This window comes from Mobula hypostoma, chromosome 1 (assembly GCF_963921235.1).
Source record: "Mobula hypostoma chromosome 1, sMobHyp1.1, whole genome shotgun sequence".
Lineage (NCBI taxonomy): Eukaryota > Metazoa > Chordata > Chondrichthyes > Myliobatiformes > Myliobatidae > Mobula > Mobula hypostoma.
Window position 1 is genome coordinate 142,816,051 of NC_086097.1, and position 24,115 is coordinate 142,840,165.

Genomic DNA, 24,115 nt, shown 5'->3' on the forward strand with positions numbered 1-24,115 from the left:
ATGGGATTATAGATATTGCAGCCCACATAGGCTGTCTGTGGCCTTACTGTTAAGAAATCCAGTATTCAGTTGCAGAGGGAGGTGTTGAGGCCCAGCAAGGACAGTTTCTCAGTTTCCGGGGTATGATGTTGTTGAATGCCAAAATGAATTCTACAAACAGCAGCCTGGCATATGAGACCCCATTTTCCAGGTGGGACAGGACAGAGTGGGGGGCAGAGGCTACTGCATTATCAGTGGATCGACTTGAGCAATAAGCAAACTGAAAAGGGCCCAGTGTAGCCAGGAAAAAGGCTTTAATATGCTCCATAACCAGCCGTTTAAAGCATTTCATAATGGTTGATGTAACACCACAGGATAATAGTCATTTAGGCAGATTACTGTTGCCTTCTTTGGCACTCAAATGATGTTTGCCACCTTGAAAACCAAGAGGACAATGGATTGTTCCAGAGATATGTTGAATATATCCGTCAGCACCTCCATCAGCTGGGCTGCATAGTCTTTCAGAACCCGACCTGGTATGTTATCGGGCCCTGTAGCTTTGCATGGGTTGACTCTGGCCAGGGTCTTCCTCACCTCAGCTTCAGCCAGATGGAGTATTTGCTCCCCTGGGGGAGGGGTGCCTTCCTTGCCAGCATTTCGTTCTGCACATCAAACCAGGCATAGAAGTCATTCAGCCTCTCAGGGAGTGAAGCATCCTGGTCACTGGCGCGCAGGGTAAACTTGTAGTCTGTAATCCTCTGAATTCCCTGCCACATGTGCCCCATGTCTCTGATGTCGCAGAAGTGGCTGTAAGTCCTCTGAGAATGCTCTCCTTTCACCTTCCTGATGGACCGGGAAAGCACATCTCTTACTTCCCTGAGAGCTCTTGCATCCCCTGAACTAAAGGCAGCATCACGATTCTTCATATGTTTCAGTAAGATCCCCCCTCAATCTTCTAAATTCCAGAGAGTATAAGCCTAGTCGATACAGTCTTTCATCATATGAAAGTCCTGCCGTCCCAGGAATCAATCTGGTGAACCTTCTTTGTACTCCCTCTATGGCAAGAATGTCCTTCCTCAGATTAGGGGACCAAAACTGCACACAATACTCCAGGTGTGGTCTCACCAAGGCCTTGTACAACTGCAGTAGCGCCTCTCTGCTCCTGTACTCGAATCCTCTTGCTATGAATGCCAGCATACCATTCGCCTTTTTCATCGCTTGCTGTACCTGCATGCCCACTTTCAATGACTGGTGTATAATGACACTCAGATCTCATCGCACCTCCCCTTTTCCTAATCGGCCACCATTCAGATAATAATGTTTTCCTGTTTTTGCCACCAAAGTGGATAACCTCACATTTATCCACATTAAATTGCATCTGCCATGAATTTGCCCACTCACCTAACCTATCCAAGTCACCCCGCATCCTCTTAGCATCCTCCTAGCATCCTCCTCACAGCTAACACTGCCGCCCAGCTTCGTGTCATCCGCAAACTTGGAGGTGTTGCATTTAATTCCCTCATCTAAGTCATTAATATATATTGTAAGCAACTGGGGTCCCAGCATTAAGCCTTGAGGTACCACACTAGTCACTGCCTGCCATTCTGAAAAGGTCCCGTTTATTCCCACTCTTTGCTTCCTGTCTGCCAACCAATTCTCTATCCACATCAATACCATACCCCCAATAGCGTGTGCTTTAAGTTTGCACACTAATCTCCTGTGTGGGACTAACCAAGAACCTATCAATCTCTGCTTTAAATATATTCAATGACCTGGCCTCTATAGCTGCCTATGGTAATGAATTCCACAAATTCACTACCTTCTGGCAAAAGGAATTGCTCCTCATATCTGTTCTAAATGGTCATCTCTTATTTTGAGGCCTTGCCTTCTGGTCCTAGACACCCCCACATCCTCTCCACATCCACTTTATCCAGGCCTTTAAATATTCAATAGCTTTCAATAAGATCTCCTGTTCATTCTTCTAAATTCCAGCCAGTACAGGTCCAGAGCCATCAAACACTCCTCATACTTTAACCCTTCAATTCCAATCCTTTCTAATGATAGCACATCCTTTCATCGATGAGGGGCTCTATACTATGAACAATACTCCAAATGTGGTCTACCCATTAACTTATAAAGCCTCAGCATTATATCCTTGCTTTTACAGGAAAGCTCTACAACAGCTGCCAAAACTGTCCAAAGCATCACCAACACCAGCCTCCCTGCCATCAGACATATATAGAGAAAGGTGCTGGAAAAAGGCCAGAAACATCATGAAGGATCCAATCCACTGTCCTCATGGACTGGTTGTCCTTCTCCTATCAGGGAAGAGACCTTGCCAGGACCACAAGCCTTAAAAACACTTACCCTTTTATACTATTGGCTCACATCCCTACATATTTCATCTTTTCTGCCTTTATTGCTTTTGTAGTTCCCATCTGTTGGTTTTTAAAAGCTTCCCAATCCTCTAACTTCCCACTAATTTTTGCTATATTATATGCCGTCTCTTCTTTTTTTGCCCTGTTTGATTTCCCTTATTCTTCCACATCTACCAAATTGCTTCCAATCAACTTTGGCTAGTTCCTCTCTTATGCCTCTGCAATTCCCTTTATTCCACTGTAATACTGATACATCCAATTTTAGCTTCTTCCTTTCAAACTACAGGGTGAATTTTAAATTACACTCACTGCCTCCTAAGGATTCTTTTACCTTAAGCTCCCTCGTCAAATCTGGTTCATTACACAACACCCAATTCAGGATTGCCTTTTCCCTAATGGGCTCAACCATAAGCTGCTCTAGAAAGCCATCCTGTAGGCATTCTACAATTTCCTTCTCTTGGAATCCAGCACCAACCTCTGAGTTTCCTAATCTACCCGCATAGTGAAATCCCCCATGAACATCGTAACATTGCACTTTTTACATACCTTTTCTATCTCCCATTGTAATAAGTACCCCACATCTGACTACTGTTTGGAAGCCTGTATATAACTTCCTTCAGGATCTTTTACCCTTGCATTTTCTTAACTTTATCCACAAGGATTCTACACTTTCCAATCCCATGTCTTCTCTTTGTAAGGATCAGATTTCGTTTTTTTTTACCAACAGAACCTGATGGGATTTACCCCAGGTTATTGAAGGAGGCAAGAGGCAAGATTACTGGGCCCTTGACCAGTATCTTCTTGTCCTCTGTAGCTACAGGCAAGGTCCCCAAGGACTGGTGAGTGGTTAATGTTGTACCTCTATTTAAGAAGGGAACAACGGAAAATCCTGGGAACCATAGACCGGTGAGTTGTCAGTTGTAGGGAAATTGCTTGAGAAAATTCTTAGGGATAAGATATACAAGCATTTGGAAACCCATGGCCTATTGAAGGATTGCCAGCATGACTTTGTGCATGGCAGGTCGTTTTATTGACAAGGTGACAAGAGATTGATGAGGGTAGGGCAGTGGATGTTGTTGACATGGATTTTAGTAAGGCGTTTAACAAAGTTCCTCATTGGAGGCTAATCCAGAAGATTAAGATGCATGGGATACATGTCAAATTGGCTGTTTGGATTCAGAACTGACTTGCACGAAGAAGTCAGAGGGTAGTGGCTGAAGGGACTTATCCGACCTGGAGGTCTGTAGTTAGTGGTGCTCCACAGGGATTTGTGCTGGGACCTCTGCTGTTTGTGATGAAAATGTCGAAGGGTGGGTTAGTAAGTTTGTGGATGATACCAAGATTGGTGGAGTTGTGGATAGCGTAGAAGACTGACAAAAAATACAGCGTGATATAAATCAGTCCCAGATATGGGCAGAAAACTGGCAGATGGAGTTTAACCCAGATAAATATGAGGTGTTGCACCTTGGCAGGGTGAATGCAAGGAGACAGTTCACTGTTAGGGGTAAGATCCTTAACCGTGTTGCTGTGCACAGAGATCTTGGGATCCAAGTTCATTGCTCCTTGGAAGTGGCTACACAGATCAATAAGATGGTGAAGAAAGCTTATGGAATACTTGCTTTTATTAGTCGAGGCATTGAGTTCAAAATTCAAGAGATTATGTTGCAACTTTATAAAAATTGAGTTAGGCCACATCTGGAGTATTGAACACAGTTCTGGTTTACCCACTATAGAAAGAGTGTTGAGGCCTTGGCGAGGGTGCAGAAGAAGTTTTACCAGGATGCTGTCTGGTTTAGAGGGCATGTGCTGTCATGAGAAGATGGATAAACTTGGGTTGTTTTCTCTGGAGCACTGGAGGCTGAGGGGAAATCAGATAGAGGTTTATAAGATTGTGAGAGGCATAGATAGAGTGGACAGAGTATTTTGTTTTCTAGAGTTGAAGTGTCTAATATGAGAGGGCATGCATTGATGGCAAGATGGGTATGTGAGGGGTAAGCTTTTTACTCATAGAGTCATGGATGCCTGGAATGTGCCGCCTGGTATGGTGGTAGAGGCAAATAACATTAGAGGCTTTTAAGAGACATTTGGATAGGCTCATGGATGTAAGGAGGATGGAGAGATATGGACATTGTGTAGGTAGGAGGGCTTAGTGTTTGGGTGTTTTTGATTTGCTTTTTAGCTGGTTTGTATGTGCAATACCGTTCTATGTTCTATGGAGCCACCCACCCTCTCTGCCAACCTGTTTGTCCTTTCGATACAATGTGTATCTATGTATGTTAAGCTCCCAACTATTCTTTCAGCCACAGTGTCATACCTGCCAATTTCTAACTGTGCTACCAGATCACCTACCTTGTCCTGTATCCTGTGTGCATTCAAATATAACACCTAATAACATAGACAATACACAACGAATGGAAAGGTCCCAGGGAATGCTGTTGGTACAGACAGCCCTTTGGGTACAAGGCAAACTTTCCTAGGCTGCCCCAAAATCATTTCGGAAAGTCTACATAGTAATGGTCATTTGTAAATCTGTTGGGTTTTAGGTCAATCCAATGAATGAGAACTTCTTGTAGTCATCTCACAAATGACAAACGTTTTGATTTGAAACATGGCCTTTACTATATTCATTTACAACGTTGTATTTCAGCTTCCAAGAGTTTTTGACAAGACTCTGCCAGAAAATTAAGCCATGTGATTTGCAGATAGAAAAAAATGGATTAAGCATAAAAACAAACGAGTTTTGAGAAGTTTATATTCTTAGGAATGGTAAGATTGCTGAGCATGTTCTTCTGATGATGAATTCTGGTTTGTTGCCATTTCAGTATTACATGAATAACTTAGTTAAATAAATTGGTCAAATTTTGGTGCTGAGATTTGCTATAATGATACAGATGTTCCCTGCTTTTCGAACGTTCGCTTTACGAAACCCCACTGTTACGAAAGACCTACGTTAGTACCCTATTTTCGCTAACAGAAGGTGTTTTCACTGTTACGAAAAAAGCAGCGCGTGAAAAAGATCAGCGTGTGCCCCGAGCAGCCGCTCTCTCCCCGGATTCGGAACTGCATTCTCGCTGGCATTGCTTAAACACGTGCCTGTGAGCAGCTGTTAGCAAGATGAGTTCTATGGTATTGGAAAAGCCTGAAAGAGCTCGTAAGGGTGTTACACTTAGCGTAAAACTAGACATAATTAAGCGCAAACAACAGGAATTCTGCAGATGCTGAAAATTCAAGCAACACACATAAAAGTTGTTGGTGAACACAGCAGGCCAGGCAGCATCTCTAGGAAGAGGTGCAGTCGATGTTTCAGGCCGAGACCCTTCGTCAGGACTAACTGAAGGAAGAGTGAGTAAGGGATTTGAAAGTTGGAGGGGGAGGGGGAGATCCAAAATGATAGGAGAAGACAGGAGGGGGAGGGATGGAGCCAAGAGCTGGACAGGTGATAGGCAAAAGGGATACGAGAGGATCATGGGACAGGAGGTCCGGGAAGAAAGACAAGGTGGGGGGGGGACCCAGAGGATGGGCAAGGGGTATATTCAGAGGGACAGAGGGAGAAAAAGGAGAGTGAGAGAAAGAATGTGTGTATAAAAATAAGTAACAGATGGGGTACGAGGGGGAGGTGGGTCATTAGCGGAAGTTAGAGAAGTCGATGTTCATGCCATCAGGTTGGAGGCTACCCAGACGGAATATAAGGTGTTGTTCCTCCAACCTTGAGTGTGGCTTCATCTTTACAGTAGAGGAGGCCGTGGATAGACATGTCAGAATGGGAATGGGATGTGGAATTAAAATGTGTGGCCACTGGGAGATCCTGCTTTCTCTGGCGGACACAGCGTAGATGTTCAGCAAAGCGGTCTCCCAGTCTGCGTCGGGTCTCGCCAATATATAAAAGGCCACATCGGGAGCACCGGACGCAGTATATCACCCCAGCCGACTCACAGGTGAAGTGTTGCCTCACCTGGAAGGACTGTTTGGGGCCCTGAATGGTGGTAAGGGAGGAAGTGTAAGGGCATGTGTAGCACTTGTTCCGCTTAGTGCCAGGAGGGAGATCAGTGGAGAGGGATGGGGGGGACGAATGGACAAGGGAGTTGCGTAGGGAGCGATCCCTGTTGAATGCAGGGCGGGGGGGAGGGAAAGATGTGCTTAGTGGTGGGATCCCGTTGGAGGTGGCGGAAGTTACGGAGAATAATATGTTGGACCCGGAGGCTGGTGGGGTGGTAGGTGAGGACCAGGGGAACCCTATTCCTAGTGGGGTGGCGGGAGGATGGAGTGAGAGCAGATGTACGTGAAATGGGGAAGATGCGTTTAAGAGTAGAGTTGATAGTGGAGGAAGGGAAGCCCCTTTCTTTAAAGAAGGAAGACATCTCCCTCGTCCTAGAATGAAAAGCCTCATCCTGAGAGCAGATGCAGCGGAGACAGAGGAATTGCGAGAAGGGGATGGCGTTTTTGCAAGAGACAGGGTGAGAAGAGGAATAGTCCAGATAGCTGTGAGAGTCAGTAGGCTTATAGTAGACATCAGTGGATAAGCTGTCTCCAGAGACAGAGACAGAAAGATCTAGAAAGGGGAGGGAGGTGTTGGAAATGGACCAGGTAAACTTGAGGGCAGGGTGAAAGTTGGAGGCAAAGTTAATAAAGTCAACGAGCTCTGCATGCGTGCAGGAAGCAGTGCCAATGCAGTCGTCGATGTAGCGAAGGAAAAGTGGGGGACAGATACCAGAATAGGCACGGAACATAGATTGTTCCACAAAGCCAACAAAAAGGCAAGCATAGCTAGGACCCATACGGGTGCCCATAGCTACACCTTTAGTTTGGAGGAAGTGGACATCAACCATCTTGACTTCACCGCACCTTGTCCCCATTCCAACCTCACTCCTTCGGAACGCTCTGCTCTCCACTCCCTCCGTACTAATCCTAACCTTATTATTAAACCTGCCGATAAGCGGGGGTGCTGTTGTAGTCTGGCGTACTGACCTCTACCTTGCCAAGGCACGGCGACAACTCACGGATACCTCCTCTTATTTACCCCTCGATTGTGACCCCACTAAGGAGCACCAGGCCATTGTCTCCCACACCATCACCGACTTTATCCGCTCAGGGGATCTCCCATCCACTGCTACCAACCTTATAGTTTCCACACCTCGCACTTCCCGTTTCTACCTCCTACCCAAGATCCACAAACCTGCCTGTCCTGGCCGACCTATTGTCTCAGCTTGCTCCTGCCCCACCGAACTCGTTTCTGCATACCTCGACACGGTTTTATCCCCCCTTGTTCAATCCCTTTCAACCTATGTTCGTGACACTTCTCAGCTCTTAAACTTTTCGAAGATTTTAAGTTTCCTGGCCCCCACCGCTTTATTTTCACCATGGATGTCCAGTCCCTATATACTTCCATCCCCCATCAGGAAGGTCTCAAAGCTCTACGCTTCTTTTTGGATTCCAGACCTAATCAGTTCCCCTCTACCACCACTCTGCTCTGTCTAGCGGAATTAGTCCTTACTCTTAATAATTTCTCCTTTGGCTCCTCCCACTTCCTCCAAACTAAAGGTGTAGCTATGGGCACCCGTATGGGTCCTAGCTGTGCCTGCCTTTTTGTTGGCTTTGTGGAACAATCTATGTTCCGTGCCTATTCTGGTATCTGTCCCCCACTTTTCCTTCGCTACATCGACACTGCATTGGCGCTGCTTTCTGCACGCATGCAGAACTCATTGACTTTATTAACTTTGCCTCCAACTTTCACCCTGCCCTTAAGTTTACCTGGTCCATTTCCAACACCTCCCTCCCCTTTCTAGATCTTTCTGTCTCTGTCTCCGGAGACAGCTTATCCACTGATGTCTACTATAAGCCTACTGACTCTCACAGCTATCTGGACCATTCCTCTTCTCACCCTGTCTCTTGCAAAAATGCCATCCCCTTCTCGCAATTCCTCCGTCTCCGCCGCATCTGCTCTCAGGATGAGGCTTTCCATTCTAGGACGAGGGAGATGTCTTCCTTCTTTAAAGAAAGGGGCTTCCCTTCCTCCATTATCAACTCTGCTCTTAAACACATCTCCCTACGTTCCCTACGCAACTCCCTTCTCCATTCGTACCCCCCATCCCTCCCCACTGATCTCCCTCCTGGCACTAAGCGGAACAAGTGCTACACATGCCCTTACACTTCCTCCCTTACCACCATTCAGGGCCCCAAACAGTCCTTCCAGGTGAGGCAACACTTCACCTGTGAGTCGGCTGGGGTGATATACTGCGTCCGGTGCTCCCGATGTGGCCTTTTATATATTGGCGAGACCCGACGCAGACTGGGAGACCGCTTTGCTGAACATCTACGCTGTGTCCGCCAGAGAAAGCAGGATCTCCCAGTGGCCACACATTTTAATTCCACATCCCATTCCCATTCTGACATGTCTATCCACGGCCTCCTCTACTGTAAAGATGAAGCCACACTCAAGGTTGGAGGAACAACACCTTATATTCCGTCTGGGTAGCCTCCAACCTGATGGCATGAACATCGACTTCTCTAACTTCCGCTAATGACCCACCTCCCCCTCGTACCCCATCTGTTACTTATTTTTATACACACATTCTTTCTCTCACTCTCCTTTTTCTCCCTCTGTCCCTCTGAATATACCCCTTGCCCATCCTCTGGGTCCTCCCCCCACCTTGTCTTTCTTCCCGGACCTCCTGTCCCATGATCCTCTCGTATCCCTTTTGCCTATCACCTGTCCAGCTCTTGGCTCCATCCCTCCCCCTCCTGTCTTCTCCTATCATTTTGGATCTCCCCCTCCCCCTCCCCCTCCAACTTTCAAATCCCTTACTCACTCTTCCTTCAGTTAGTCCTGACGAAGGGTCTCGGCCTGAAACGTCGACTGCACCTCTTCCTAGAGATGCTGCCTGGCCTGCTGCGTTCACCAGCAACTTTTATGTGTGTTACATAATTAAGCGTTTCGATCGTGGTGAACGAAGTAAGGACTAAGTGAGTTTGGCTTGTGGAAGCTGATGAAGATGATGTTGAAGAGGTTTTGGCATCCCATGACCAAGAACTGATAGATGAAGAGCTGAGGCAATTGGAAGAGGAAAGGATAACAATCGAAACCGAATGAGTAATGATTAAGTACGACTTCAATTTTGAAAGGGTACGTCGGTTTAGGGGATTATTTGCAGGATGGTTTGAGTGCTTACAAAGAACTGTATGATAGAAAAATGCGCGAGGCTCAGCAGTTAAGCAAGCCTTCCACATCAGCCACAGCAGACAACGAATCTCGACCTTCGACATCGAGGCGGGCAGTTATAGGAGAAGATGAGCTGCCTGCTCTAATGGAAACAGACGATGAGATTGCACCCCAGTGTCCCACCACCCCAACCCCCAGGCCGCGGACAGATACTGATTCGTGGAGAATGCAGCGGTACCCGGGAGGCACACAGCACATCTTTAAGAAAAATGCCGAAATAAACATGCTAATTAATTAGGTGCTGCCTGACACATAATTGTCGGCCCAGATCAGAGGCAATGCAATTGGCAATCGGCACTGATCTGGGCTGACAATTACGTGCCGGGCGGCACCTAATTAATTAGCATGTTTATTTCGGCTTTTTTCTTAAAGATGTGCTGTGTGCCTCCCGGCTACCGCTGTACTGCTGCATGCTTCGCGATCGGTATCGGTTCGCTGCCAGGAGGGTGCCACTGCATCACCCAAACTCCGACGACTCAGTCTAACACACCATCATCAGTGTGCTCTGTGATGTCCCAATTCCAGTAAGTGATACTACACTGTACATACATTATTTCTACTTTATATTGGCTGCGTACCTTAACGTGTTATTTGGTATGATTTGGCAGCTTCATAGCTTAAAGGTTACTGGAGAGCGCTTGCGTCGTGCTTTTGCTGACGGTGCTTGCGTGAGATTTTCGCTACGGAGAACAGTTCAGGCAATGATTGTGGAAAAGTATTTCTACTTTATATAAGCTGTGTATTTATCATATCATTACTGCTTTTACTATATATTACTGTTATTTTAGGTTTTATGTGTTATTTGGCATGATTTGGTAGGTTATTTTTGGGTCTGCGAACGCCCACAAAATTTTCCCATATAAATAAATGGTAATTGCTTCTTCGCTTTACGACATTCCGGCTTACGCACCGTTTCATAGGAATGCTCTACCTTCGGATGGCGAGGGAAACCTGTACCAGACAAGAATCTTCAGTTATGAAAAAACAGTTCAAGGGTATATTTTGGATAAAATACATAACTGGGCAGAGGAATAGAAGATGAAAACTTAATTTGCCATTAAATATAAAAAGATAAATGTCCAACGCACCTGCACTTCATGAATAGTGTTTAAAAGATGAAAAGGTTCTTGAGAGTTAACGCAGACTTAATGCTCAAGAAGTCCTACAAATGTGAAGTAGCAAACAGGATGTTTCAAAATTCACGTCTGTGTCAACCATGATGCCAAAACAAACTAATCCCATCTGCTTCATGTGGTCTATATCCCTCCCTTCCCTGCCAGTTCACATTTCCTGTATATTGGCCCTCACCCCATCCTCCCACTACGATAACAGGGATAGGGTTCCCTTTCTCCTTACCTGCCACCACACGAGCTTCTGTATCCAGCCAATCATCCACCGTAACTTCCACCATCTACAGCGGGACCCCACCACTTTGCACATTTCCCTCTCCGCACTCTCTCTGCCTTCTGTAGGGATCACCTTATACGTGATGCCCTTGTTTACTCATCCCTCCCCTCTGATCTCCCCGCTGGCACACTCCTACACCTCCCCTCTCCTACAATTAATGTCCTTCCAGGTGAGGAGTCTCCAAGTCTGTTAGAGTTATCTATTGTATTCAGTGCTCCCAGTAAGGCTTCTCTACATTGGTGAGGCCCAATGTAGACTGGGGGACTGCTTTGTTGAACACCTTTACTCTACCCGCTGCAAAAACTTAAATTTCCCTGGTGGCCACTCATTTCAAATCGACTTCCCATTCCCTTTACAACATTCACAGTCTTCTCTACTGCTACGATGAGGCCACACTCAAGTTGGAGGAGCAACACTCCATATTCCATCTCAGTAGCCTACAACCTGATGGCATGAATATAGACTTCTCTAACTTGGTAATTTCTATCCCGCCCCCTTTCTCTCTCTTTCCATTTCCCATTCCAGTTCTCCTCTTACCCTTCTCCTCACCTGCACATCACCTCCTTCTCGTGTTCACTCCTGTTTCCCTTACTTCCATGGTCCATTGTCCTCTCCTTTTAGATTCCTTCTTCAGCCCTTTACCTCTTCTATTTATCCAGCTTCTTACTTTATACCTTCTCCTCTACCCATCCACCTTCCTCCTCGGACTCTTTCTCCCCGGACCTCCTCTCCCATGGTCTTTCTCCCTGGACCTCCTGTCCCATGTAACTTCCGCTAATGCCCCACCTCCCCCTCGTACCCCATCCGTTACTTATTTTTATACACACATTCTTTCTCTCACTCTCCTTTTTCTCCCTCTGTCCCTCTGACTATACCCCTTGCCCATCCTCTGGGTTCCCCCCCCCCCCGCTGTCTTTCTCCCCGGACCTCCTGTCCCATGATCCTCTCATATCCCCTTTGCCAATCACCTGTCCAGCTCTTGGCTCCATCCCTCCCCCTCCTGTCTTCTCCTATCATTTTGGATCTCCCCCTCCCCCTCCCACTTTCAAATCTCTTACTAACTCTTCCTTCAGTTAGTCCTGACGAAGGGTCTCGGCCTGAAATGTCAACTGTACCTCTTCCTAGAGATGCTGCTGGCCTGCTGCATTCACCAGCAACTTTGATGTGTGTTGCTTGAATTTCCAGCATCTGCAGAATTCCTGTTGTTCACCTTCCTCCTCACCTGGTCTCACCTATCACCTACCAGCTTGTACTCCTGCCCCTTTCCCACTGCCTTATTCTGGATTGTGGCCCTTTCCTTTCCAGTCCTAATAAAAAAAAACACAATATGAAATGTCTTTTGTTCATACCCCTCTATAGATCCTGCTTGACTTGCTGAGATCCTCTTGCATCTTGTATGTGTATATCCTCTTAAAAACCAAGATTTCAGATACAGTAGAACTCTGTTAATTCAGCACACTCCACACTTCAGTGGTGGTAAACTAGCAGACTTTCTGGGCTTTTGAATATTATTCTATTAATATTCTATGACTATTAATTAATTTTTTTAGAAAATGTTGCACAGAGGAATCATATTTTTTTCCAGTGAACCCAATAAATTTAAAGGGACCACATGATCCTGGAGAGTCTAAAGAGAGCTGTGTATTTCCAATTTGTTTTTTTTTGTTTATTATTAAGAATGATTCAAGGATCATTTCTTTGATGATAGAACATTGAACAGTACAGCGTAGTATAGGCCCTTCGGCCCATGATGTTGTGCTGAAGTTTTAACCTACAAGACTAGTCTAATGCTTCCCTCACACATAGCTCTTCATAACCCACCCTTGTGATTAGTTGGCTATATTGTTAATTCTAACAAGCTTATAATGTTATGTGAAAAATTCCCATTAATTTAGAGGCCTTACAAAACATAATCTACTTACAGGTTATCTGTCATGGGCTTTTGCCAGAGGATGAAAACGCTTACTTTGCTGCATTTTGGAAAACCTGTAGAAAGAGATGGAATAATTGCATTACAATCAGTCACAGCAGTGCATCCAGAGTAATGGCACTGGTTCTGGTGAGCAAACTAATCTATTTACCTATTGTACAAGATGATTTCTGTCTCTAGCTAAAAATGATTCAGCTACCTGTTGAAGATCTAGAGGGAATCCATAATAAGAAACAGAAAACTGTTTTACCAGTTTGCTATTCCTTAGAAAAAGAACACCCTTACATCCAATCCACATCATATTTGTGCTAATTTATATGTCATGCCAAAGCGGGAAGCATTGAATCACAGAATAATTAAACATAGAACGCTATTTAGCATGGGATATCTCCTGAAAAAAAAAGTCCTTTCTTCTTCTCCAGTGAAATGCAACATTTTCCTCTTTCATTAATTGTCCAATGTCTTTACATTAACTTTTTGGCCTAAATCTGATTAACTACCCTCTGAAAAGTTTCTTCCCATTTGTTGTAAGAAATTAAAAATTCAAAATATCTTTACACTCCCTTTAAAGACTCTTAATATGATTACTTAGGCCACCACCACTTAAAACAACCAGAGATTCAGTCAAGCTTCATTTAGAGATATAGACGGTTGAAATGGCAGATGAGGTTTAATCTGGAGAAGTATGAGATGTTAAATACAGTAAATAGCAAGACCTTTTGGAGCACTGATATACTGAGGAATTTTTTGGTGAAAGTCTGTAGCTCTATGAAAGTGGCAAGATGTATATATGATGATAACAAATGGCATTGCCTTTATTGGTTGAGGCATTGAGCATAAAAGTCCAAAAGTCAAGTTACAGCTATATAAAACTTTAGTTTGGTCACATTTATATGACTTCGAGAACTTCTGATCTCCATATTACAGGAAGTCTGTGGAGGCTTTGGAGAGGGTACAGAAGAGGTTCACCAGGATGTTGCCACAATTAGAGAGTGATAGCTGTTTGGAGAGGTTGGACAATTTGGATTGGTTTTCTCTGAGGCACTGAAGGCTGAGGGGAGAAAAAATAAAAGTTTAAAAATTATGAGGCATGAAAAGGATTGTCAGAGTTTTTCCCTCAGGGTGTAAATTTCAAATACTTGAAAGCATAGCTTTAAGGTGACAAGGCATTTAGACAGGTATATGAATACATAGCGAACAATGGATATGGATCCCATGCAGGCAGATGGGATTAGTTTAATTCGGCATTATGGTCAGCAGAATCACTATGGCCTGAAAGGGCCTGTTCCTTTGCTATATTCCAAATAATTTCTGACTAAAATAACCGTATCCAGAATACTGTCACTTTATTGCTTCAATGACACAAATAACTTTCCCCAATGTCTATGTTTGTAAAAGCTAACTAAATATGCTCACTGCAAATTCACTGCTAAACAATCACTGCAAATTGTTTTCTTCATATGTTTTATCCATTTCCTTTTTAAAGTTTTTACTGAATACTCTTGCACTGCCAACAGTATTCAAATCATGAATTCCAGATCACAGCTTACTGAGTTTCAGTGAATGGGATCAGTCTTAATTATTAGCCTCAAAAATATACCAATAATATCTTCTGTAACAATTTAACAAGCAAATTTTAATGTAGATGTGTGTTTGATGGTTGGCATAGGTTAATGTTTGTTGTTGTATTTATGACACTATAGGTGTTATAACTGTTTGGACAAGGTTATTCCAGATCAAGGGTTACCAACCTTTTTAATGTCATGGAGTCTTACATTAACCGAGAGGTCTGTGGACCCCAGGTTGGAAAGCCCTCCCTGTTCTAGACCTTCCATATTTTGAATCCATCTTGTAAGGGTTCTTCTGTTGGAAGAGTTTTCCTTTAGGTGAGAAGCTTAGTCAAAGCTCATTCTAACTATTAAAGTGCATATTATTTGAACATGAATAGAGGGCCCTTTTTGGGCAATAATTAGGGTAATCTGGTCAACAGTTTCCATTAAATCTAGTTTCACTACTTTTTCAGTTAGTATACACAATCTCTCTTCTCTCTCTCCTCCTCGCCCTCCCCCTCTCTCTCCTCATGATGAACTTTTGACCACGTGGAATCAAGGAGTAAATGGAGATGAGATCAGTGATATGTTAACAGAAAACAGTTCATAAATTAATGGCTGGGGAGGGTTCCAGAAAGATTAATTCTGGAACCTATGGTCATGTACATAAATGAGAATTAATCATTGAAGGGACAGTTTCAAAATTTCCAAAGGTGCCATCAAATTCAGAGTACTGCAAGACTGAGAAAGTTTAGGATTATCATTCAGTGAATTAAAATATTGATAAATGTGACATTATACAATTTGGAAGAGAGAAATCAGAGAACACATGCTTCTTGGATAAAAATATACTTTAGAAAATGGAAAACTTAAGTATGATTATGAAAGAATTTAATAGAGTAGAATTGTCAAGATATTTCTCCATGAGTTAAAAAAAACTCTGGATGCAAGTAATAAATCCAGTAAGAATTCCAGAGAATCTTATTTTTCAATGCCATAGATTTAAGAAAACATGAGTAGCTTTGAGAAAATCGCTATAGGTGCATTTAAAACAGAGGTTCTCAACCTTTTTCATGCCATGGACGAATACCAATAGGCAAGGAGTCCATGGACTCCAGGTTGAGAACCCCTAATTTAAAGGGTAGCTGGATACATATATAGGAGAATGGAATAAAAGGTGTAAAACAGAAAATGGTGGGAGGATCCTCGTATGGGGCATAAATATCAGGAAAGATCAGCTGAATCAAATGACCCTTTTCTATCCTGTAAACTCTTACTGTGAAACAACAGGCCTAAAGCTTTTCAGTCTTAAGCATCTACTGCACATTTTCTTTTGCTCTATCCTAGGACCAGCATGTAAGTGCCATTACAACGAAGGCATGACAGTGCCTCTACTTTCTTAGAAGTTTCCGCAGATGTGGCAAGACATCTGAAACTTTGACAAACTTCTATAGATGTACATTGGAGAATTTCCTCATTGGTTGTATCACGGCATTGTATGGAAACACCAATGCCTAAGAACAGAAAAGCCTACAAAAAGTGGTGGATGCGGTTCAGTCTATTACAGAAAAAGCCCTCCCCATCTACAAGGAGAAAGCAGTATCCATTATCAAGCACCCTCAGCATCCAGGCTATGCTCTCTTCTTGCTGCTGCTACCGGGAAGGAGGCACAGGAGCTGCACCGCCAGGTTCAGGACAGTTCTTACCTTTCAAACATCAGGCTCCTTCCTACACCTGCATAGATAGCTTCACCCCCCACAATTCTGAATTGATTTCACAGGGGCTCACTTTCAAGGGCTCGACAACTCATGTTTCACTATTATTCATTTAGTTATCTGTATTGATTTATTTATTCATTTTAGTGTTTGCATATTGGTTGTTTGTCATTGTGCGTAGTTTTTCATTGATTCTACAGTATTTTTGTTCTAATGTGAATACCTGCAAGAAAATGAATCTCAGAGTGACACATTTTTCTTTGATAATAAACGTGAAATTTGAATTTTATTGAACTTTGATTGTAAATAATTGGGAATCCAAAACTTCTTCCAAAATATAAAAAAAGACCTGTTTGAAAGATCTGTGAATTGAATTTCCACAGGTACAATGAAAAATGTACTTGCAGCAGCATTACAGGCACAAAGTTCAAAAGAAAAACACAAATTACACAAAAATTGTACAAGGAACAACATGATTAGAACTAAAAAAAGATGATATGAATTTTTCCGGGATACTTTGCTTTCTTTGCATATCCTAAAACATTGCTGATCGTGGGGTTAATTAAGTTACTCATCATGTAAAGTAAGTGGTAGGAGAATCAGAAGTAGTTGATGTGGAAGAGAAAAGGGAAAGAAGTGGGAGAGTGAGGTTAAGGAAACTGTTTGGAATAGACTAGATGGATCAAATGGCCTCCTACACTATAAGGAAAAAGAAACATTTTGTCACACTATTTGAAACAGATGCTCAAATCTGCTGAATTTAAATTCTGTTAATTTGGAATTGTAACAATAAAATAGTTCTAGTACTGATGATACTGCTATAAAGCCCATTTAGTTCACTAATATTCTGCCATCCTTACATAGTCAATGCATAAGGGTACATCTCCAATTAGAGTCTAAACATGGAAAAATATTGAAGAGACAGGATTGAAGGTTTTTCATTGATGCTGCAGATAACCAGATTGATGAATTAATGGCAGAAACAGAAATAATTGGGTTTGGAATATAAGAATTTATTGAAATATGATGGCAAAATAGCCAAGTGTTGGGAACAAAATGCCCAATTTTTATTAAGTAATAGATAAAGAAGAAAATGAGAATGGCTAGTCCTGATAAGAAAAAAAAGTCATGAAGACATATGAATGAAAGGATCATAGCTCAGGAAATCAAATAGAAGAATCAGTTTGGGTAGAGCTAAGAAATAGCAAGTGACGGAAAAAACTAATGGGAATTGTCAAAAAGCCCCAAACAGAAGTGAAAGTAAGGAATCATGGACTTGGATGTGCATAAGAACAAGAGTAGGAATAGGCCACTTAGGCTACATCCACACTAGACCAGATAATTCTGAAAATGCCGGTTTCGCGTAAAAACGACAGGCATCCACACTAGGCGTTTTTAAAAATACCTCTGTCCACATTAAAACGGATATTTGGGCGAATCTCACTGGGCATGCACAGGACACACGGAAAACGAGCAAAGAGGAAACAGTATACTTGGTGTGCGTTTGTCCAGTTACAGACTAGAAAAACTTAAAAGGAAATTGCCAAACGATAGACTTGCTGCATGTTTGTTCAGTTACAGACTAGAAAAACTTAAAAGGAAATTGCCAAACGAAAGACTTGGAGCGTGTTTGTCCAGAAACATTTCCTACAGCCATAGTCTCTTCACCGATGAAAGGGACAACAGCTACAACTCAATGCCATAAGGCTCGTTACTGGGCAAAAGTGAAATTTGCTGTTACCTCATTTGTTTGCCTTTACTCTTGCCATGTCTTTGTATTATTTTGCTGTATTTAACATGTGCAATAAAACAAGTTACTGGGCAAAAGTGACAATTGCATCTATTGAATGTTTGCACAAGCAATACATAAATAAAGCACCTTGTTAAGTGTATAAAACATGTCTGCATCAGTGTTATCTTGTATTTCCATACAATGTTACATTAGGCTGTTACACATCTATTGTCAGATATTGTTGTGGTGCTGGAGGTTGCATTCAAGAAAACAATGAAATGCCACGCTGCCACCACCATTTGTTCCAGCATGTCATGACAGCGGTTTTAAAAATAGCTGGTTACCCCGTACACACTATGCCGGTTATTAGGTGTTTTCAGATTTATTTACTCTGGAGAGCGTTTCTGAAAACCTCCGTTTTCGGGGGAGGAAAACACCGTTTCAGTGTGGATGGAGGGTCAAAACGAAGAGAAAAAGCTTCGGTTATGGATTTATCCGGTCTAGTGCGGATGTAGCCTTAGTGCCTCATGTCTACCGTGACATTCAATATAATCATGGTTGATCTGCTCCAGGCTTCACCTCTTTTGTGCCAGTTCCTCATTGTTCTCAGTTCTCTGATCTTTCATCAAATTATCTACTTCCTCTTTAAATATTTCCCAGTGATCTAGCTTCCACAACACTGGATCCCACAATAAAGTTGCACTAGAAAGGCTGGAATAACCTGTTCCATGCTGTATCTCAATAAATTAAAAATATAATTTCTACCTTGCTCATTTTATGTTATTTCCCTTTCTTATTCTATTTTTCTTGAACCTTGTCTTACAGCTCCAATACTGTACATTCTATACTCCAATAGATCCTTACCACATTTAAATATTTGTTGCAGGTCCTCTTTTTTTTGTTTGCCATATCATAGAAACATAGAAACATAGAAAATAGGTGCAGGAGTAGGCCATTCGGCCCTTCGAGCCTGCACCGCCATTTATTATGATCATGGCTGATCATCCAAATCAGAACCCCGCCCCAGCCTTCCCTCCATACCCCCTGACCCCCGTAGCCACAAGGGCCATATCTAACTCCCTCTTAAATATAGCCAATGAACTGGCCTCAACTGTTTCCTGTGGCAGAGAATTCCACAGATTCACCACTCTCTGTGTGAAGAAGTTTTTCCTAATCTCAGTCCTAAAAGGCTTCCCCTCTATCCTCAAACTGTGGCCCCTCGTTCTGGACTTCCCCAACATCGGGAACAATCTTCCTGCATCTAGCCTGTCCAATCCCTTTAGGATCTTATACGTTTCAATCAGATCCCCCCTCAATCTTCTAAATTCCAACGAGTACAAGCCCAGTTCATCCAGTCTTTCTTCATATGAAAATCCTGCCATCCCAGGAATCAATCTGGTGAACCTTCTTTGTACTCCCTCTATGGCAAAGATGTCTTTCCTCAGATTAGGGGATGAAAACTGCACACAATACTCCAGGTGTGGTCTCACCAAGGCCTTGTACAACTGCAGTAGTACGTCCCTGCTCCTGTACTCGAATCCTCTCGCTATAAATGCCAGTATACCATTCGCCTTTTTCACCGCCTGCTGTATGCCCACTTTCAATGCCTGGTGTATAATGACACCCAGGTCTCATTGCACCTCCCCTTTTCCTAATCGGCCACCATTCAGATAATAATCTGTTTACCTATTTTTGCCAACAAAGTGGATAACTTCACATTTATCCACATTAAATTGCATCTGCCATGAATTTGCCCACTCACCCAACCTATCCAAGTCACCCTGCATCCTCTTAGCATCCTCCTCACTGCTAACACTGCCACCCAACTTCGTGTCATCCGCAAACTTGGAGATGCTGCATTTAATTCCCTCATCCAAGTCATTAATATATATTGTACACAACTGGGGTCCCAGCACTGAGCCTTGCGGTACCCCACTAGTCACCGCCTGCCATTCTGAAAAGGTCCCGTTTATTCCCACTCTTTGCTTCCTGTCTGCTAACCAATTCTGCACCCACACCAATACCTTACCCCCAATACCGTGTGCTTTAAGTTTGCACACTAATCTCCTGTGTGGGACCTTGTCAAAAGCCTTTTGAAAATCCAAATATACCACATCCACTGGTTCTCCCCTATCCACTCTACTAGTTACATCCTCAAAAAATTCTATGAGATTCGTCAGACATGATTTTCCTTTCACAAATCCATGCTGACTTTGTCCGATCATTTCACCGCTTTCCAAATGTGCTGTTATCACATCCTTGATAACTGACTCCAGCAGTTTTCCCACCACCGACGTTAGGCTAACCGGTCTATAATTCCCCGGTTTCTCTCTCCCTCCTTTTTTAAAAAGTGGGGTTACATTAGCCACCCTCCAATCCTCAGGAACTAGTCCAGAATCTAACGAGTTTTGAAAATTTATCACTAATGCATCCACTATTTCTTGGGCTACTTCCTTAAGCACTCTAGGATGCAGACCATCTGGCCCTGGGGATTTATCTGCCTTCAATCCCTTCAATTTACCTAACACCACTTCCCTACTAACATGTATTTCGCTCAGTTCCTCCATCTCACTGGACCCTCTGTCCCTTACTATTTCTGGAAGATTATTTATGTCCTCCTTAGTGAAGACAGAACCAAAGTAATTATTCAATTGGTCTGCCATGTCCTTGTTCCCCATAATCAATTCACCTGTTTCTGTCTGCAGGGGACCTACATTTGTCTTTATCAGTCTTTTCCTTTTTACATATCTATAAAAGCTTTTACAGTCCGTTTTTATGTTCCCTGCCAGTTTTCTCTCATAATCTTTTCTCCCCTTCCTAATTAAGCCCTTTGTCCTCCTCTGCTGAACTCTGAATTTCTCCCAGTCCTCAGGTGAGCCACTTTCTCTGGCTAATTTGTATGCTTCTTCTTTGGAATTGATACTATCCCTAATTTCTCTTGTTAGCCACGGGTGCACTACCTTCCTTGATTTATTCTTTTGCCAAACTGGGATGAACAATTGTTGTAGTTCATCCATGCAACCTTTAAATGCTTGCCATTGCATATCCACCGTCAATCCTTTAAGTGTCATTTGCCAGTCTATCTTTGCATATCGTTTGACATCCACAACATCAGGATTTAAGAGATTCCTTTTCACTTTACAGAAAGCAGATTTGAGTCCAATCCCTTTAATACGCCTTAAAGGGTTATTATCCCACTGCTCCAATACTGCTTTTCCTTTGAGTAGCATGTCAAGTCTTCTTTTGTTAAATCACACAGCTTGACAAAATTGACCTTGTCCAAATTTAGCATACCTTCAGCCTTTTCCATCATACTAAATCTAATAAAATATATTTTTGCCTCCAAAATCCTCCACCGCAATCACTCTTTTCAGCTTTCCAAGTTATTCCCTAAAGAGGCCAATCCTTTTTCTCCCTCCTCAGACTTCCCACTTGTTTGGCCTACAACAAATTGCATTTATTGATCTCAGTTACACAATAATTATAGAATAGCAACTCATACAGACCAGAATGAGCAAGCATGGGCTTCAGAACAGCTTCTTAGTCACTTGTAGGAAGAGTGAAAAATCAGTTAAGCTTCTTCCTCTGCTTCAGTATAATAACTCATGCAAAGAAGTTATGGATCAAGTTTAAATATCATACACTCATGTTTCCCCTCCACATGGATGAAGAGTCTAATATATTTGATGAGTATTTATTTAGGCGTGGAGAATGGGCCCACAGGAGGTGCAAGAGACTGCAGATGCTGGAAGCTGAAGCAACACAAAAATGCTTGAGGAATTCTACAGGTCAGGCAGTATCTATTGAAGATAATTGGGCAGTCCAAATGAAGAACCCCAAACTGAAATGTCTATGATTCATTTTCATCCATAGATGCTACCTGACCAGCTGTTTTCTTCCAGAATTTTGTGTGTTAGAAGGAGATTGAGCTGTTGGCAATCCTAAGTAAATATAGTACCTCAAAAACTATTTGATGGTGGCTGAATAAAAACTGCAGGGCAGGGTGACCATTGAGAACAGATGTTGGCCTCTAATGCTATTAAAACTCACTGCACTCCTGGCATAGTAATATAAAAATAGTCCATTCAGTTCCACCACCAATTAAATATGATTAATTTGTTTTTTTAACTTAGATCAATTTCCTTCATTACTCTTACTTCATGAAAAACTAATAATGTGTTTTGAAGTTTTGTATTGATTCAGTGTGACTGAAGGGTTGATATGAATAACCACTGTGCATCCAAATCCCATCATCGTGTGGTTTAAAAAAAATGGAGCACTAAGGCTTACAAACGTATACCATTCGTAAATTACAAGATTTACTTGTCTACCGTAGCTGCAGTAGTGGCAGCAGGACCAACAGACTAGAGGCCTAGGAACCTAAATGCACTAAACGCTAATACATTTGTTCTAGTGAAGATCCGGTCACATTGTTTCCACAGCCGCGGGCAGGCAAAGGGAATCCTAGTATAAATGACAAATTATTTTATTCAGCGGGCTGTTACGTTTGATCAATTGCCTGAAAAGATTGTGGATACAGATTCCAAAATAATCGTCGAAAGTAGTGTATATATTTGAAAAGCAAACAATCTATGGGTAAAGAGCTGGGACTCTATATATTAAAAAAACATTGATAAAGGTTAGAATTGCCTTGTATTTTCGCTCTACCAATCTGGCAAATGACCTGAAGGCTGAAGGAGACTCTTAAGTAAATGAAAATCTTCCTCTTCTGAGCCTAATGTCCTTCAGATCTCAGAAATGCACGCCCAGGCTCATGGTGACTGGGAATGCTTTTCTCTACTGAAAGATCCTCTATCGCTGGCCGATTTATCGACTGATCAGCTCTTCCCCCGACCCCGGCTGGTAATCAGTTGTGGCTTCGCTGCCATTTTAGGAGGGCAAAATGAGCGCCAGTCTGAAGACCTGGGCCTCAAATCCGGGCAATGGAGCACGTTGTGGGCCCACTCCCCCCACCCTCCGTCCATTGTATACCGGCCTAAAGCATAAACCCCGCTGATTAAAAGATGTGTGTTCCCTTCCTACCCTCGCCTCCTGGGGCACGATTCCATGAGACTGTAGGTCAGCTTCCGACATCTTAGCAAGGCTTCCCCTCGTAAGTGATCGCGAGCGCCTGGGCCGTTTCACCTGCCGGGTGCGCTGCTCGCGGAGCCAGGCCGGTGGTTGGGACATCTCCCGCAGAAGCGTGCGTAAATGCAGCCGGGCGACACTGGAAACCGAGGGTAATTTGCGAATGGTCATTAATGTGAAATGTGCCTTCCTCACAGACTTGGATGGGGCAGATATTGGTAGATAAAAGGGGCGAATTTTTTTTAAAACACCTCATTTCGGGAACTGCAGGTAGGAAACATTAGTTCTCTCAGCATCTCTACTAAGATTTTGGAGTGCCGATTGCACCTACATTACAAACCAGATATAGGCTCGCTGGCGGCGATTACTAACATTTTCGGTCCTACATTTTAAGGCTGTCGGCAAAAGATCTGGCTCAACAAATTACGAGATTAAAAACTTTTTTTTTCATGAATTTAATGGATTGTATAGCTGTCTGTAAAGGGCAGTGTGGAATAATAGTGAACAAGTCCACTGAGAAAGGTATATACATTTTCTGAGAAATTTAATGGTCGGGTTGACCCTAATGGAGAAACTGTGTCTGGGGAAATGAGATTAAATTAGCAGCAGTAGTGCATCTGTGGTTGTGCAAGTTCTGCAAGCTAAGATTATTATATCAATACACACAAAATGCTGGAGGAACTCAACAAGCCAGGCTATGGAAAAAAAATACAGTCGACGTTTCCCGCCGAAACCCTTGGGTTGGGCAAAACTGGAGAAAAACAGCAGAGGAGTAGATTTGAAAGGTGAAGGGAGGATGTGAAACTTGGAGAGGAGGGATGAAGCAAAGAGCTAGAAAGTTGATTGGTGTAAGGGACAGAAGGTCATGGAAGAAAGGGGGGACAGAGGAGCACCTGAGGGAGGCAATGGTTGGGCAAGGAGATAACGAGGCAAAAGGGGATGGGGGGGAGGCGTTACTGGGTTTGAGAAATTGATGTTCATGCCATTGGGTTGGAGGCTACCCAAATGAAATATAAGGTGTTGTTCCTCCAACCTAAGTGTGGCTTTATCACAACAGTGGAGGAGGCCATGGATGGACATATCAGAATGGAAATGGGAAGTGGAATTAAAATGGGTGGCC

The 24,115-nt window shown here is 43.0% G+C and overlaps 3 long non-coding RNA genes across 5 annotated transcripts in view; 2 read left to right on the plus strand and 1 right to left on the minus strand.

The window, feature by feature from the left end:
• The window catches only part of LOC134351121 (uncharacterized), a 56,004-nt gene extending 37,964 nt beyond the window's left edge, over nucleotides 1-18,040 (plus strand). The window contains exons 2-3 of the long non-coding RNA XR_010019076.1: nucleotides 12,905-13,039; nucleotides 15,808-18,040. This is a non-coding gene — a long non-coding RNA (uncharacterized LOC134351121). The remainder of the gene's footprint in view (nucleotides 1-12,904; nucleotides 13,040-15,807) is intronic.
• Nucleotides 473-23,071, minus strand: LOC134351116 (uncharacterized). 2 transcript variants are annotated; one of them, XR_010019075.1, is made up of 4 exons: nucleotides 22,951-23,071; nucleotides 12,903-12,966; nucleotides 10,662-10,735; nucleotides 473-822 (listed from the first exon to the last, which is right to left on the minus strand). It is a non-coding gene; the product is annotated as an uncharacterized LOC134351116 (long non-coding RNA). The 2 variants fall into 2 exon arrangements; XR_010019074.1 differs by lacking the exon at nucleotides 473-822 and adding an exon at nucleotides 10,052-10,524.
• LOC134351125 (uncharacterized) overlaps nucleotides 23,039-24,115 on the plus strand; it is a 35,197-nt gene continuing 34,120 nt past the window's right edge. For both annotated transcript variants that reach the window (XR_010019077.1, XR_010019079.1), the window contains exon 1: nucleotides 23,039-23,147. This is a non-coding gene — a long non-coding RNA (uncharacterized LOC134351125). The remainder of the gene's footprint in view (nucleotides 23,148-24,115) is intronic.